Consider the following 14944-nt stretch of genomic DNA (forward strand, 5'->3'; position numbering starts at 1 on the left):
TTGTTAGGGTTAAAATACATAATATATGTAAAATACTTGGTACCTGGCATATGTTAAATACTCAGTATATCTTAGCTATTAACTTCAAGTATTGGTATTTTACACAGTTCTTCATCTTGATTGAAAGAGTGGCAGAGTGTGCTGTGCACTAATGCAAGGAATGTTTCAGTTCTGAGCTGTTAGGTATTCTCTGGGGCAGAGAAGGTAGAGAACTCCGTAGAGTTGGTATTCATTAACTTACAGGGGATACATGGTCCCCATAGCTCTTCATAGTTTCCTCACTCATCCCTTTGGGATTGTTAAGAGACTGAGAGTGGGAGGGAAGGAGAGACAGAAACAGACAGAGAGTAGAAAACTAGTTCCTAAGTCCTTCTCATCCTGCAAACATGCCCATTTGCTTGTGAATTCCAGGCTGGGGGCCGTCCTCCTTGTTTTTTCAGATGGTGATTTCTTTTCACTTGTTCATTTATTCTTTTTTTTATAAATTGAGGTAACATTGGTTTATAACCTATTCTTTCCAGAATAGTTTAGGGTGGACTTTTAAATCCAGTCACTTTCCTCAAGAAAGCCTTTCTGACCACCAAAGTCTAGGCTTGGTGTCCCTCCCGTGTGCTTCCAAGTCACCCTGTACTTCTCCTGTCACATAACCACACCCTATGACGATTGCCTTTTTTCTTATCTTGTTAATGCTTCCAGTCTGCAAGCTCTGAAAGGACAGGCAGCATTGTTTACCCAGTGCCTAGCACAATGCCTAGCACACAGTGGCTGCTCAGTAATTTTCATGTGGTTGTTGTTAATAATTGAGTGAGTGAGCTAGCTGTGCAAGTAACTATCTTCCAATGCTTGCATTCTTAAGAATGTATGTTCTTCTCTGATAGACATTCAGGCTTAAGGGATATGAAGTGAAAGGTTACATATGGCAGTGATAGTAAAATAAATAAATTATATGGATTTTAATTTTCACAAAGACAGAGTTGTTCAGGAGACAAAAGAAGGTATGAAAATATGAGCCTTGTCCACACACCCTCTTTGATTTATAAATTTGTTTAATTGTATTGGGCACTTGGGAAATGATTGTTATCCCTTCAGCATGAGGTAGTATAGTTATAAAAGGATTATAATGTACATTGTTTACATAAAATAACTAGAAGTAAAATCTGTACATGGTTTTATATTTTACAGAGCGCTTTCCTATCTATTTCACAATAACTAAAGTCTTAATATTTATTTGATCTGGATTTCCCCTTAGGTTTTCAATTCCTTAGCTCAATGAATTTTGATAAGTGACTTCGTGATCCAGAGATCTACCTAACCTTCCCTCGCAACCTCGACTCTATGGATTTCATGGAAATTCTTTTGTTTCTACCAAAGAACAACTCAAAGCTCTGTGATATTTTGTACCCATTTGACTCCAGCTATTTTCCAACGAGTGGCAACAAGTTTTGTTTTTTTTAAATTCAAGGTTGTCACATATCTGAACATACCCTGACATCTTTCTGTCTTACTAATTATCAGTCTTAAAATGATTCTCTTTTCCTCTTTAATCCTCTACTAATTTGGCAAGAACTGTCTGATACCATCTAGGTTTTTCACCCTATTTCGATATCCTTGCATTGTGATTGGAAGGCTAATTTGTTCAGGACTTGTACAATGATGAGCTTTTCTCAAAACAGAAGCAGCAAGCTGCTTCACACCAACGTATACTTGGCCCCTCTCCTGTCAATCCATATGTAGCAGATGCAGATAGAATCTGTTGGTTGGCACAAGAAGCTCTGTGCACATGGCTCCTATTTTTAAGCCTCTGTTGGTGTCCATGTGCAGAGAATGCGGCTTGTTACTGACGGACTCTGAATCACTCCAAAAGGAACCAGACTTAGAAATCCATGCAAGCAACCTAAAAATGAAGAACTTCCGTGTGTGTGTGCGTGTGTGTGTATGTATATTGACCAGGAAAACATGAATAATTCAAACCTCTTATACCCAGCCACTGAGATCACAGTACTCTAAATAGAATTGCAATGATTCCATATAAATCGTATCAGTCTGGAAAGGTTCAATGATTTTATTGACAGATTTCCTCTCATGCTCCACCTTTTAAAACAATACTATTACCAATGTATAGATATATGAATTAATGGCTCTTTGATTTTTAAATAACTGATGCAAAAGGCCATAAGGGTGGCTCACTGTAATATGTGATTATATGGAGAATAAAGACCCCAAAGATAATTTCAAAAACATGTTGTGTTCTGTCATTAATGATAAAAATGCATTAATTGAGTTGGCTGTCACTGAAACAGGAGATAAGTTAGATATGAAATTTTCAAATTAGTTCCTAGAAAGTTAGAACCAAGTGATTACTTGATATTTTTTGATTAGTAGTTATAGTAATTCCTTATTCTAATTTATTTTGTATCACGATACCTTTCAAAATACACTAAAATGCCTAACAAGAATTTTTAGTGATGAAAATGATTGTTTTCAAAAAGTGTTTCTTTTTTAAAAATTGCTCTTCCCATTTCTGAGCTGACACTTTGTACTTTTATCTTTATCCCATTCTTATCCATTCTCACAGTACCCACTCTTCACATTTTACACTTCCTGCTATCCTATAATACCTGGAATATATTAAGGAAGACCTAAGGTATTTCAGAACTAGTGAGGGATATGGTGAGATAGAAAGATATTTTGGGGATAAAGGACTCAAGAAAGTCTAGAGAGAGGCAAACATGATAAAGGAGGGTTTTTAAAGATGATATGCTCTATCCACAAAAGATGCATCCTAGAGGGTGCCAACACCTGTTGTATTATCCTTAATCTCAGAAACCGTCTTATCTCAGACTTTGATTTATAGTTTGTATCTCAGTTTGGGAAGATACTGTCCCATTCCCATGACTTCTGCATCCATCTGTGAACCACTAGTCCTTCCCTGAGGACTTCACCTAAGACCAGTGGTGCTCAGATAGAATTTTTCATCTGGGTAGTAAAGCAATAGTTTTCAAATTATGAGTGGCTTATAATATCAAATTAATAGATTTTTGACCAGTATGTTTTTAATAAAATAGAATAAGATAGAACACATCAGCTTGTATATACAAAATAAGGATGGTATTAGTTTTGTAAAATATTTGTTTTGGTTATAGTGTGTCTGTGTGTGTGTTTGTGTCTGTGTGTGTGTTTACTGGGTCATGATCTACATATATTTATTACTATGGGCAGTTGTCAAAAAAATTTGAAAGTCAACATAGCTAGTCCATCCATCAAGCTACTTAAGAATTGGCTAATAATAGCCAGCTTAGTCCTCCCACCCGGAGCCTTGCTACTTCCCTGACTTCCTGGTACCGCAAACACCTTGAGCCTGACCAACTGCAGGATCAATGACTCTTTAAGTAGAGTCTTTTGAGATCCCTTCCATTGTACCAGGGAGTGATAAAAAAGAATGTTCCTACCTCAGGACATCTGAGAGGAAGAGAGATGATGATGGCATGCTCCCTTCTTGGTCCATGCACAGCTCCGCACAGTAAGGGGAAAAGAGCATGCGTCCTACCAGAACCACCTGTCGTAGGTAACCTATAATCAACCCTGTCTCCCTGTAGTCTACCCTCACCCCTTACAAGTGCAGTTGAGGATAAAAGTTCAGGCACAGCCATGTGTATTCTAAATCAGGAACACAATAGAGTATGCTAGAGTGTTTGGCTAAGTGACCATGATAAAAACCTGGCTCTGTGTCCCTTTAGAGAAAGGGGGTCCTTAAATCCAGTTCAAGTATCCATGCCACAGAGGACAAGGAATATATAAAAACTCTTTAGCTCTCCTGACTCAGTTTTCTTCCATATCACCTCTGGTTCACTGTCACCAAATTTTTGTTCCTCCCTTCCGTAATCTCAGGCTATATGACTCATGGTGGCACTGGTCTTTGGCTTCTAGTTCTTGTGTCAGATCCCATCATTAAATATATTATTTGGACATGTTTTCTGACCTGAACCTCAGCCCTCTCTTTAGGACAGAACTTTATATTTAATTTCTGTCTTCTTGTACTTTTCACCTTCACACAGCATCACCCAGGTCAGTTGCATTACCCCATACAGCTGTTCTGGAAGAGGAAAGGGAATTACCTATAATTGCCACCACATATCCTAACTCTCTTAGCTTCTGCCCCTCACTACCTGTGTACTGGTGGAAGTGTTGCAAGGAAAAAGAAATTGACTGTGTGAGATTGGAATGGAAGATAGAATTGAACTCACTGATGACTCTGTAATCATTGCTTTTCCCAAGTTGGAATATATATTCTCTTTTCTACTCTGCTCTCTCCTGTCATTTTTTTTCTCAAGATAATCTTAAATTAAGGCAGTCTGAGATTAGATTCTTCTAGAAGTAGACCCTGAGCCAAGGATTGGGGTGCAAGTCATTTTATTTCTCTGGCGAAATCATTAAGGAAATGGGGTCAGCAGGATAGAGGAGAGAAGAAGCCAAGTCAGGGGCAGGTTTATTCGGCCCAGTCCTGAGAGTTTGTCAGCTATAAAACAAAGGAACAGGACTTTAGTCTTTCACACCAGTCGGTGTATTGGGAAGTGTACTGGGAAGGGGAGAGCTTGGAAACAAGAGTGCTAACTCCTGGCATTTCTGCTTCTCCTCCACGCCCCAGGGCAATCCTCTGAAGTAAAGCTGGCATTGGGGGAGAGGCACAGAGAACTTGTAAAAGGGATCCTAGGGGATCTGGGCAAGGCACCATGAGTGTGCAGTACAAAGGCATGTGCTTCTTCCTTTAGCCTGAAAAGTTGAAGCCATTTTCTTAAATCATGTAAGAATTTTGACTAGAATTCTCTTCTAACCAAAATGAATCTTGCTTTCCAGTTGCTGGTGCCAGGTTTAGACAGAATGGTGTTGCCTAGAATCTGATCAACTCAGCCAAGGTGGGATGAAGTGACCCCAAATTACCTAATACCACTGAGTGTTATTATGGTCTAGGCACCATTTTAAGACTGGAATGTATATTACTTCTTTTAATCTCGTTTAATTCTTTCATCATCCCAATACAATACATATTAGTATGTAGTTGAGCCAGGCAGCCTGACATTGGGGCCTATACTTCCCTTCAAAAGAAGCTAATGTGGGTTCTGCAAAATCAGAAAGAAGAAACTCATGACTCCCAGGCCCAATTTCTGCACATAGCACCTCCATTCCTCCCCACCCCCTGAAAAATGGTGGGAAAAAAAAAAAAAAGGAACCCCAACTCAATGGACTGAGAGCCCCAAGCTTGATCTCATTAAGCTGGACTCTTTCTAATGTATGTAATCCAGTCTTCCTGCATGTGGTTCATGGTACTCAGTAATCTCACATATAAGAAATAATATTTCCCTTAGGAATTTGGAATTTATCTCCTAGGAATAAGATTTAAAAGCACGTAGGTTTTTTCTTTCACTGCCATTCTTTACAAACAGGAGGCATGCCTCTTTTCCCCTTACTGTGAGTTGTTCTGTCTGTTGTATGATGCCCTTTGGTATTGCTACAATTTCTACTACAAAGTGAATTTTCCCCATTACCTCTGGTTTATATTGTTCTCCCCTACAGAGTTCCTTACCTGGTTTACTTCTTTCAGCAGCAGTTTGTGAGTCTCAGATGCTTTGCTGTTTTTATTGAACTGAGTTTGTGTCAAAGAAGCTGTGAATTCATTTACCAGAAGGCTGTGATTCCGTCCTGAAATTTTGTCTTAGTTACCTGGTTTGTCCTCCACTATTAGTCAGTTACTTTCATTTAGAATTGTATCATATTAACTATTTTATTGAGCTGTTTTCCTAAGTGCCATTTTAGAAAAGAATGGAATGTAATTCTTTAACAAAAATACATGTGTGGATGTAATTCTTTATCTTTTTATTTAAAAATTGTTCTTCCAAACGTGGAGTACATATTCTCTCCAGATCTTCATTTTAGGTGTGTTTGTCTCTGAATTAATGAATTCCCCAGGTTTTAGATAACTATTGATAATATTTTTATATTGGTTCTCTTTACTAACATATCAAATTAATTTTGAATCAGCGACATCTAGTAATATTACAATGGAAAATCAGATGGCATTTTCTCTTTGGGAATTCTCTTCTAGCATTAACTTTTTGCTACATGAGGGGAAAATCTGTTAAAGTCGCCGCATCTTTGTCTTCCTAAGCCTTAGTTTCCCCAAGTGCTTAGTGAGAAATACCATAAAAGGCCCCCTTAGTGCTGTGTAGACTAATGACAAAAATTATTGGATTAATGTTTGGAAAGTGTTTCAGAATTCTCTCAAGAAAGCTATTACGTAAGTAGCAAGTACTATTATTATTTTGCTCTTTCAGCTTCCTTATTTTTCATCTCTCAAAGTCATTTGGCTCATTTACTATGGAATTTTCTGATTCCTTGACAATTTTTAATGGCTCTTTGGAGAGCCTTTTGAGGCCTATTTAATCCCTTTGTTGATGATCCACCTGCTTGTGGAGTTCATGCTTTTTTCACAACACATTAATATTCAGGATTTAAAAAAATAGTTGTAGCTATTTTGTACCTAGATGAAATTGCTTATCTTGGTTTTCAAATTGGATTTTTTATTTTTTGTAGACTTTTTTTTTTTTTTTTTTGTGGAGAGGTGGAAATGGAACTCAGCAATGCCAATTATTAATGACACTATTTGGAAGAAATATAATTAAGGCATGGTCCCCAAATCATTCTCTGAAGCCACCCCAATACTTTCTTCCTGTAGTAGGGCCATCTTTATGCTCTCTAGATTAGAATCACAAATTAACAATGCCAATTCTATGAGTATGGAGCACATGCTATGAATTCCCATACATATAAAAATTTACATTTTCTCACAATTTCTACAATTGAGGAAAAGAAAGGGACAGCATATTTTCTGGCTTCCTTATCCTCTAAGCTCTTGTGAATAGGAAGTGGTACCAGAGGCTGGTTTCATCCATAGAAATCATTATAAAAGTTCTAGAGTGGGAAAGAAAGGTAAAACTGCTGATTAGGAGCATACTGCTGTTTAGTGACAAAATTGTATCTATAAAATGGTTTAGAATTTTATTCAGTGTTTATATCTACATATAACTCCACTAAATCTGGTCCCAAGTAGATTTACCTTAGGAGTGTTAAATACAAAAAGGGAAAATATTGAAGCTCAAATTTTCTTGTTTCGGTAGTATTCTGAAAGTAATTTTCTTTTTGACAGTATTAAGTGATTCTGCTTTTAAAACATGAGTAGTCCTAACTTCTTATTCTGATAATAGCAAGTGAAAGGAAATAATTAAGCATTTTCCTACCTTTACTGTACTAACTATATTTTAGGGTAAGCAAATAGCTCCAACTGATGAGAATTATTTTTTTCTGCAGAAGAATGCCAGCTAATGAATGTAGAAAGAATTAGAAAATCATAAACTTGCAACCTCCAATGAAATAATTACTTGAGACAGTGATCTTCAATGGAATAGACAATTAGGTGAAAGGTTGTTGGGGACCTTTACAGTGAGAGTTCAGCTGTCACCACCTGAAACACCGATTAGCTAAGTGTCACTTGTGTTGGGGGACCAGCCAGTGTGTGTTCCTGAGGGAGCATCGCTGATGGAGTGTTCTTGCTATGAAACAAGTTGACTCTGCATTTAATCAAGCCTCCAGAGCTAACTTCCATTTACAAGAGAAATGGAAAATATTAATAGAAATAACATCATAAGGAAGTACAGATAAGTCCACAACGATAGCCATTTTCCAGGGTAAATAACCAATTTCTGTAATAAAACAATGATGTGGGGGACAACAGGTATGAGGGAGAAGGGACTGCTTTATTTTAAAGCAACTAAACGTAATGAGTAAATCTTGCTTGAATCCTGATTCAGATAAACCGATGCTTAGAAGGGCATTTTTTGAGACATTCAGGGAAATTTAATTATGGAGTATACATTGGATGATGACAGTGAGTTATCATTATTTTTTTAGGTGTGATAATGGCATCATAATTGTTAAGAAAATATATTTTTAAAAAGATATAAACTGAAAAATATGAGTGAAATGAAAGAAGTTCTAGGATTTAAAATAATTCAGCAAAGAATAATTAAAAAAAAACAAATCAGTGCTATCAATCAGAGCAAAATCTTGAGGGTTACATGGAGAATCATTATACTTTCTTCCTTTGTGTATGTTTGAAATGTGTCTGGATAAAGTACTTTTTAATTGAATAAAAGGGCATGTGCTTCAGAATGTACTTCATATTTCCTATTCTTTCACTGGTATAACAACAATGTCATTGAATTGTTATGCATTGTCACTGCTAATTAGTTTCGTGAAAAAATGATGGGTTGGAAATCTTTCTTTTTTCTCCTTGGGACCATCAGAACCACAGAATAGGATATTTATTTACTTACTTATTTATTTTTACCACAGAGTCACATTAAACTTTTAGTGACTATAAAGGAGCATGTACTTAATAGTTGAAATGAGAAACTGAAGAACACTTATTTCCTTCACTCTTTCAAAGGTTTGGTCTTCTGCCTCTTTTCCCATAGCTCTGAATTCCCGTCTGCCTTATCTGTTCTGGGATGGGCCAGGCAACCTCTTCTTTCTGTGCTTTGGTAGATGTTAGTCCCTTTGGTTAAAATGCAATCACAAGTCTCAACAACTAAACACATTTCTAACCATACTTAAAGCCTCATTACAGGTACTCTATCAACTGTGAAAGTCAACTTGACTCCTTCAGTCTGTTTCCTCAGCCTTTAGTGCTCTTTATAACAATTGTTTTTCTTTACTTTGTGTGTGTGTTAGTTTCCTTACTGAAGGGTAAGATCCTTGAGGACAGGTCAGGTACCGTGTTTTTTTCATCTTTGTGTCTTCACCTAGCACGGGCTTCACATATATTAGAAATTCTAAATGTTTATTGAATGGGTAAGTGAAGGAGAGTTTGTTAGTGTAAATCAGCTACATATGTGGGAAGTCCTACCACTGAGATGTCCTTATTGCAAGAAATGCTTTTCAGTTTCTTTCCGTGCAGTCCCTAGGGACTGCACTAGAATTTGGCCAGCTCAGATGTCTGGGGACGGGCTTTGGATGCTTTTAAATTAGTGGCTCTCTTTCTTTTAAAACTCAACATCTTTGCCTTAGGAAGGGGGACATATTTTCGTTGTTTCCATTCCATTGCAGCCACCTTCTTTTCCTTTTACCAGTTTTACCACCTGTAAGACCATGATTTCCCAACAACCTTCCTTCCCAGTGGGTTTTCCAAAACTCATTTCTGTTTATTGTATACTATTGCATGATGTTAGTATGGAATGGAGGGTGAACTTCATATTATTTCTCTCTCCATGCCATGTTATGTGCATATCAAAGGCAACTTTCCCCGAAGCTGTGTCTGGCATCCGGGGACCATGCTTTGTAGAATCTCTCTTTGCAGAGTCAAAGATTTGAGTGCCTCTTCACAGACAATTTCCATTGCTGCTGAATTCCTAAAGGGAAAACGTGTAGGCAAGTTCTTAAAGCTGTCAGTTTACCCAGCCATCTTGGCTTGTTTCTATTTCCCCACAATGTGCTATACATCCTTCTGAAATGCAAGCAGGAGGATCAGTCTCCCTTTGGGCAGGTGCAGAAATTTTTGTGACTTTTCTCTCCCCTTAGATTAACAGATGAGTCTCTGTTTACCCGAGAAGCTCAATTCCATTCACATGGGATAACTTAAGACTCATAAAGTCCATAAACTTTGAGAAGTCTGATAATGATTCCTTACCTCAACTGATATTTCAAATAATTCCACAACTTTGAGTTGTTTCTTTGCGTTCAAGAAGAACAGCAACAAGTTTACTCAAAGGAGGATTCAGAGACAAACGATTTGAGTGAAAAGCCATAGAAATTATTTAAAGAACCACCAGGAAGTGGTTCTGCCTCATTCTCAAGGCCCTTGACAAAACAACCTAGGGTTATATTCAATTAGAAACTAAGAGAGGTGTTTTTGAGATTAAGTAGAAAAGATGAAAAGGTATATTAAGGAAATAAAAACAGGCTCCAGACAGCATGAGAACAAGCAGAGGTTGTGAGAAGGGGAAAAGAATTGTGTCCAGTGTCCTCTGCAGCAGGGAGACCAGACAGGGAAGCACCAATTTGTCTTCAGTACAAATGCTAGGAAATGAGTCCAATAGGTTAAGCACTTGTTACTCAGCTTTTGGGAGTGTTGCCAAGTCTCTTTCAAACGAAAACTTGGATCACTGCAAATGACCATGGAAACATTTAGAACAATAAATATTATTTTCTCAAAGCAATTTAGTGCTAGAATTCACAAGAACAAAGAAATAATATCAGGAACAAAAAGCAACAGTCATGGCATAAAGACAAAGGAAAAAATAAATATGGAAGACACACTCTCAGTACTCTTCTGGTGATTAACAGAGGCCTTCCTTTATTGTATCACCTAACCATTTTTGGAGCTACACTGACATATTTTCTACTATGAAAGTAAAGTAAAAAAGTAAGGTTCTAATTAGTTTTTACGTCACATTATGTGTAAACTATCAAGCTCATAGCTCCTGGAGAGAAAGAAGAAATATCTTGAGTTACTCACCTTAAGTTGCCATAGAGACAGCATAATCAGGAAAGGTGGAAAAGATGCTGCCCAAGATGTTGCCCACTGGGTTTCCTCTTAATACACATGTGAAGAATAATCCACCAAGGAATATCTCTGTGTTTATAGTTACAACGATAGACTTGAGGATTTTCTACAATTGCTTTTCCCTGCAGTAATCTGACATTGCACGTCTCACCCATTGTTTTGCCAATGCTGTGGGAGGTCCTTACTTCTAATGAGACAAGGAGAAATTAATGCGTTTGTGAGCAACAGCGAGTAGAAGAGAGTGTAAAGTATAATATAAAAAAACCAAAATTTAAAATTATGGAGACATGGTTGGCAAAGCCCTTGGAACACCTAGGAATTTTGGATTGGTTTAACGATGAATGAGTCACTGTGACTCTTGAGATAGATGATTCTCAATAGGAAGAAGAAAGCAGTAGTTATGGTAGTGTCTGGATTAAAATTTTGGTGGTACCATTTACTAGCTCTGTGATATTGGGCACATTAACCTTCTATACATCACTTTCCATGTATGTAAAATGTAAAAATAACAGTATCTTTCTCTCAGGGTAGCTATGAGAATTAAGTAAATATCTGAAAAAACATTTAGAATGGTGCTTGATACCTGGTTAGCATGATATATGGGTTTGATAATCAAATAAAACCTAAAATTAAGTAAATGTGGTCTCTGATTGTGGATATGTAGAGAAAATAGTAAACTTCAATTAGTATAAAATTTTATTTTATCCTTTTAAAATTCAAATTTCATATCTGTATTACAATATACCTTTTAAGATAAAACATTAATCTATGTACATAATTTATAAACTGGAGGGGGTGTTTGTGCAATTTTTTTTTTTGTGCTGGATTACAACAATTTGACAACTACTGTTCCAGATTAAGACTCTATCTGTAAAACTGAAACAGATATTGTACAGGAATGTTTTGTGAGAGCATCAGTGTTCTTCCAACATAATTAGTATTCTGGAAATATTAGTTTAACTTGTCTTATCCATTTTTAGCAATATGTTCTAGAGAATCTGAACTTCACAGAGCCTCTCTAAGGGGAAACCTGATGTACCATATGATTACTGTCAATTATCTCTGATTGGATAACAAATGGGTTGGTCACTTGACCAGAAGCAAATCAGATTCTCTTTCATAAGATGTGAAACTAAGAGATGGAAACTTTTGTCAGTCATTGGTTAGATCCTTAGCTCAAATGTCATATAACATTGCAACCAGTGCCAATATCACAGCTATACAAAATCATGTGCAAGTTAAAGTTGGAGAGGAGCAAATATTAAATATTAGAAATTGTTATGACAATCCTCTTTACTGATCTTCCCAAATTAACTTTCATGGTGTCTGTTCTTTGCAACCTAATAGTTCCAGGTTAGAATATTTAATGTGGATTAGATGTTGCAAAGAAAATTATCAATAAAAACAACTAAAACTAGGGATTAATAATGGAGCAGTTATACCACTGAGGCAGTAGGAAAACTGCAGAAGATAAATTGTTATGGTTTGTGCTCATATGAATTACAATTCTATATTGTGGAAACATTAATTGTCACTTTTTATTGAAATTAGTTATTTCCAAGTCTTGTCCTCAAACTTAATGAATGGGGTATAATCTTTTAAATTATTTTTAGATAATATCAGGAGACTCATAAAATCCTACAAACATTTTTAAAGAAGTTATTTTTTACTAAATGGAATTTCCAAAATTCACATGTATTCTACTCAAACACAAAGAGATTTATAGGGCTTCAGAAAGGTTTCCACAAAATTTGGCAGATGCTCACATGTATTTGTGTGCATTTTAAAATGAATATACCTTGTTGTACTCCATCTGTTTGGTACTTTAAACTCTTTCTGGAAATGACAGCTCAAAGACTTTAGGAGCCTTACATGCACACGTACACAATAATACTTCAGATTTCTCTCACAGTGAAATAAAAGCATAGTTGCCTAGGCAGTACAGCTTAAAATGTTTCTTTTATTGAGATTAAAACATTTTATAGAATAACACCATAATGTATTTAGGATCATTTTTCTTTTTTACTTGTGTTGTTCTGTCTTTCTCAATGTCTTTGGTTATTAAAATGTCCTATTATGTTTTAAATATCACAGGCATCAGAGGGGAAAACAGCAATGATTTGTGCTTATTACTGCACAAAGTCCAGTAAAGGTTAATGAACTTCTGCTACTAAATGAATTAAATATTCAACTTAAACTCAGGCCAGGTGAAGAATATAGTGAATCCTTTAAAGTCTGCTATAATTATACCTCGGCATTTCAACTTCGGTCTTACTTTTTTCATGCCCAAACAGAACATGCCAGATAAACAAGGTGGTCTTGTTTGAACTACAGTCATTTAGTATCCGTCTAGTAAATTTCATTCATCATCACTTTCAGAGAGTGAGCAGGTCAGGATTTTGTGCACCATGAAAAAGAGCAAACAGCTTTGTGCAGCTGTTTGACAGAGACTACAGGATCACTAAAAGCGAAACAATTTTCAGTCTGAAACTGAGATGTGGAGTAAAGGATTTGACTTCTGTGATATGTAATATACTAGAGTCTAAACCATAGGACTAGGAATTTGAAAAATAACAGTCTCATGAAAATTACACTTTCCTTTACTAAATCATGCAACACAAAACTGAATTTGTAAGAAATTCTTTACATAAAATCATAACAATTTACCTACTTAAAAGATGGGCATATATTGGGTTAGCATTTTAAATGGGATTCTAAATTAGGATGTCTCAGTTAAATTCCTCTAAATTAGAATAAGATTGACAGCCTTATTTTGTCTAAAAAATACCAGTTTTGTGTTTCCTAGGAAATATCTCCCATATTGAATTTCCTCCATAGAAAGCATGGACATCTGGAGAGGAAAGGATGCTCCCTGGGGAAAAATTCACAGATTGTTCTTATAATTCTATTTTAAATAGAAGAGACACCAAACCAGAACATTTATTCACTGATTTATTCATTTAGTAAATATCTATTTACTAAATACCTCCTATGTGTCAGACACTTTAAGAATCTTGTCATACAGCTCAGAATAATACAGATGAAGTACTTGCCCTCCTAGAGTTTATGTTCTCATAGAAAGTAGTAGAGAATGAACTTGTAACCTCAGTGTAGTTATGAATAGAACCTCTGTAACTCTCAGTGTTCCGGTGGAGGTGATACCTTATAAGGTCCCCCTTTGTATACATCAGGTGATAAGAACTGTTGAAATAATATACAGGGTAAAGAAAAAGAGAGTATGGGGGAGGGTAGGCTGTTACTATTAATATAGAATGTTGGGGAAAGCCTTTAATGAGAAATGAGGGAGCAAAGCCTGTAGGGGAAGAATGACCCAGGAAATGCAATAGCAAATGCAAATATTCTGAGGCAAGAGTGCATTTGGAGCAGTCAAGAACTAACAAAGAGACCTGTGTGGGTTGAGTAGAGTGGTAAGGGGGAGGGGGGTAGGAGAGAAGTCAATGGGTCTTTTAAAGACATGGGATATTACTCTGAGTAAATAGAATTTATTATAGAAATTTGAACAGAGGAGCAACATGATTTGACTTATGTTTTAAAAGGATCACTGTGTTATAAGCTGAAGGAGGGCAGGGATAAAAGTAAAGAGAACAGTTGGAGGGCTACTTGGATAGTCCAGGCAGAGAGGATGGGTGCTAGGAAGAGGTTGTTAGTGATTTTACGTGGAAAGAAGTGGCTCGATTTTGAATACACAGGCACATCCAATGCAAAAATCTTCCTAATAAATATTTTCCCACTAGAACCCCTCTTGGTTTTTTAATACCCACATTTCATACTATACACATATCTCCTAATACATTTTTAAGACTATGTTAATACAGGAAAAGTTAATATTTATGTGGCCAAAACTCAATAAAGCACTAAAAAAATATAATATGCAGGAGAAACCTCAACTGGAAACTCAAGAACGGTTGGTAGAGCATTAGAATCATGTGTAGCTATTAGGATAACAACCAAATGTCAAAAAGATGATACTCATCTAGGATGTTGCTGATGCTGAGAGGCATTACAGAGTCATATTTAGAAGCAACAATAAACATTAACCTTAAGCATGAGGATGATAGGATGAGAAGCTTTACTTCTTTAAACGGCCCATCCCTTGTAACTCTGTTCAGAAAACATTGGAAATGTAAGTCATACTTCATTTTCCATGTTTTATCCAAACATGTCAAATATTTTTTCAAGTCTTAACTCTTCAAAGGTCTTTATAAATACCCAAATGACAGAGAATCTCTATCAGTTACTCTGAGTCTGATAACTTGCCTGAAATTGCCCATTCATCACTCAAATTGTCAGCACCATCACCTTCCACAG

Source organism: Balaenoptera acutorostrata, chromosome 1 (genome assembly GCF_949987535.1).
Source record: "Balaenoptera acutorostrata chromosome 1, mBalAcu1.1, whole genome shotgun sequence".
Lineage (NCBI taxonomy): Eukaryota > Metazoa > Chordata > Mammalia > Artiodactyla > Balaenopteridae > Balaenoptera > Balaenoptera acutorostrata.